The sequence below is a fragment of the Belonocnema kinseyi genome, chromosome 6 (assembly GCF_010883055.1).
Source record: "Belonocnema kinseyi isolate 2016_QV_RU_SX_M_011 chromosome 6, B_treatae_v1, whole genome shotgun sequence".
Taxonomy (NCBI): domain Eukaryota; kingdom Metazoa; phylum Arthropoda; class Insecta; order Hymenoptera; family Cynipidae; genus Belonocnema; species Belonocnema kinseyi.
Window position 1 is genome coordinate 141932321 of NC_046662.1, and position 4144 is coordinate 141936464.

Sequence of the window (4144 nt, forward strand, 5' to 3'; positions counted from 1 at the left end):
AGGGCACGTGCGTTCTTCACATGAGAAGGCGTATCGAAATCGGCGACCAATTATTAGTCATAATAAGAGTAGGGATATTTAGAGTGGGATAGAGAGAAAATGAAATTTAGAAGAGAGAGAAAACACGAAAGAGGAGGGAGCTAAGGACCGCTACGACGGTACCGAAACTCTCATCGTCCGGTTCTCTGGAAAATTTGTACAATTCGCAATTCTGAATAAATTCATTTGGTTAATCTAATATCACAAAATCTATAGTTGTCGGTTCATTTTGGTTGCCTAATTATCCGTTTTCAGAAAGAAGAGTTTCATCGAAGGGTTTGGGTTTCTAAACCCTTAATTGCGGTAACGAGCCAACGGAGCCAAACAGGATCTATTTTAATAAATCAACGCGAAATTTTTGAAGTTTTAAATTCGGGATAATTCCGCGCCAAATTCGGCTCCGCGTGTTACAGCTTTGTGACACGCCCTTGCCTTTTTAGCGCGCCAAAGTTCGAAGTTTCAAATCCTCTCAATGGGCTCTGCTAAGTACACCAATGACGATTGTTTTCCTTGCTGTAGTTCCGCTTTTTTAAGAGGTTAGAACCTCAACTTCCTGAGACTAAGTGTATGGGCATTAAATCTCTAAAACCTTAAAATCGCAAATCTTATTAATGAAAGGATAGTATTAACTGGTATTAAAATAAGTAAACTAAATTTCAAAGTCAATTTAAACTACTTTACATTTTATCAAACCAAATATAGTTTACATACATCAGATCCTTTTTAAGAATTCAATTAAGTTCAACTCTGATTTTAGAACGAATCGAATCAGAGACTAACCGGTCGCGACCGTGGCAAGGATCTGTCTGATTTTTTTGAATGAGTTCTTGTGATCATTGGGTCCGACACAGCAACCCACGATCTCCTACCCTCTGTACGTTTTCTTACATTTTATTTGCCCTACAAGGAAAGCAACCAATGAGTCTTCTTAATTCTACTTATAATCTTCAACACAAACCCCCTACGCGATAATCACGGGTCCTCCCTTGACACGTGCAAAAATTCATGACGACGGTGGTTGCGGCACATTAAACGGATAAGAAAACCCATTTTTAAGCACGTACAGAAATTCAACAGTTATAATTCCGACAAGTACACTTCCGCCGACAAAGCGCCTCCAATAAAGTTATTTTGACTCAACAATTCACAACTCAAATGTCTTCATGTAATTGAAATTTAAGAGTTACAGCAACATCCCGTGAAATAAAAATCCAAACTAATTTAAATTTCTGCACCCAAAGTTTTCATCAATGATTCGCGAAACCAAAACCCATTAAGATAATTAAATTTACGAGAATTCTCATTGGGCTGATCCTGAATTAATATTGAACTAATTCTTTATTCTTCATTCTTCATTCTCAAAATCACCACCTGATTTGCCTAAGTTTTGAGGTTATGATTTCGGATTTTCACTTGATTGGTGAAATTTTAAATTTTCAAGGCAGATATTTCTGTAATTATAGTTATATGAATATGAAACTTAGTTTGCATAATAGAAGCTCATTTAAAAAATGATAATATCTTTATAATATCAGTTTTACCAGGTTTACTAGCTTGACCCGTCTTTACTGGTATTACCGGTAAAACTGGTAAATTTACCCGGCATACGGGTAAGGTCCCAACTCTAATCATGTAACACATTAAAATTTAAGTTACAACTTGCAGAGTAATAATTTGAAGGGAAAAATATAACTATATAATAGTAAAAAGTTGTTTGGGGAACAACTTTTTAAAATAAAGGAAAAGGTGTGACGTCGTGCTACTTTCCGGAAAATAGGTTACGCCATCCTTAGGCGGTAAGGAATTCAAATTTGAATACCTTGTAAAGGAGGGATGACTGACTAATCATGAATAAACAGGAATAATCATAAACATATAAGTTTAATCAATTATAAATAGGAATTACTGAGATAAAACATTAATTTCATCACTAATATAATGATTTTATATAAAAGGGAACTTAGTTAGCTATTAATAACATTGGCAAATGCATTTAATTATTTAATATAAAGGGGAACTTAGTTAGCTATTAATAAATTCACAAATGCATTCTGTGAATCATTGTTAAAAAGGGTTTCATTTAGTGGTGCAATAGGGGGAACGCATTCTTCTAAATGCTCCCCCCCCCCATTTCACTCACTCACTCTCTCTCACTCTCTCTCTCTCTCTCATAGATAGATGAGCGTTAGTTATCAGTAATAGAAAATAGAAACTTCTATTAGAGATTAAGATGCGACAGAAAGGCGCCGAAAAAGTAATAAATAAGCATGTAGGGTGGAATTACTTGATGCAACCCATGAGTCAGCCTGGACCGATCTTCGCCCTAACTCGTGACATCAAGGGTGAAATCATCCATGCGCTGATTGGTGGGAAGTGTCGACATCGGAATGAAACTAACAATATGTTATTGGATAAAAATGACGACATTTCAGTGTGAAGCCTTCCTACGTCACTAGAATTGAGATTATAAATATAGGCACGCTCGCTGGAAAACAGCAGAACAAAGCTTCCAGAGCATTAAACCGGATATTATTAGAATAATAACAATTTCGTTGCGATTACTCGTTAATCAATTAATTTTATAATTAGTTGAGTGTTAAATGTGCTAAAATAATAAATAATTATTATCAGTTAACTTCCTGGTATCAGTTTTATTTTATTCATTCAAATTTCCTGAGACCTAACTTGCAAAGTGATTGGCTTTTAAGCCAATAAAAGTCAGCAACGGACCGCCTGGAAATTTCGTCCAATCACAGATGGAACTAGTGGAATAAAATCAGCACTAGTGGAATTGGGATGTAACAATAGACTTGGTGTGGGTTGGATCATGATCTAATAAATACATGATCTAGCCACGGGTAAGTAAAAAAAAACCGAACCAATCGAGACCCACCGCTTAATTTCTCCAGCTTGGATAAGCAAGGTGGCAGATGTAAGGGATTTTAAAATGTAAAAATAAAATTTTTTCGTTATTTTGAGGTGTAGAAATATTTGAATCCTAATAAAATTGATTGGAATAATTTTGAAGATCGTTGAAGTAAAATACGGATTAACTATAATTTTAGGTTATGTGTTTCACAACATTTTTCTGCGGACAAAACGTGACATATGCGTGTCAAATAAAATTAAATTGAAGTCAAGTGGGAAAGTTTTAAATAAAAAAATTGTATAATACAGTGCCTACGACATAAAAAATAATAATTATCATGTATTATTCATTCAAAAATACTTATCCATAATTTTGAGGGAAATGTGATAGAATGATATTAAACATATTAAATATTTATTTATAATTATCAATATTCTTGCTCATCATAGGTTTTTATAGTTTGTGTTACGTTCGTAACAGCGGCGTAGCCAGGGGCGGGCTTTGGTGACTCAAGCCACCAACAAAACTAAGTATTTCCTTTGTTCAATTCCCTTTCCCCTCACTCTTTGCCTATACATATACACAGGCCCCCTCCGAAAAAAATCGAAGGGTGGAAAGGGAGAAGGTGTCAAGTGACCATTTTTTTGCAAGTGGGGTTTTTTTGTTACAAAATACTCAAAAATTCAAATACACATAGAGGTAAAAGGATTTGGTTTCAAAATCGTAATTTCAAGTTAGATTTTCATGTCCATTAAAAATAAACGATTTTATCATCGAGCTATTTCTTATGACATTCACCAACACATCTCGGGGTGTCTCACTATTTAAAAAGTAAGAGTTATTTTAAAGATTTCAAGACGATTTTCAGAGGCCATAATATTCTAACCTCAAAAGTAAAACTCAGTTTGTTCCAAAGAGAATGATTTTTTTATTATAATTTATCCCTGTATATTGAGTTATTCAACCCATCTCTGGTGTGGATTGTACATTTATTTTTATTTCAATGTTTCATTTATTAGCACTATCTCGAGCCCAATGAGACAGTTTAAAAAAAAAATGTTAAAGAAAATTTTCATCAGTATTATTTAGAAACTTGCATTCTAGCCTGAATATGATTTATTTCTTTATCAGTGTTCTAATATACCCATTCCAGGTTTTTTTTTTAATTCATTCTTTCAACATTATATATATTAGATTATGTGATATTATATTATTTTACATTATGTTATATTGTTT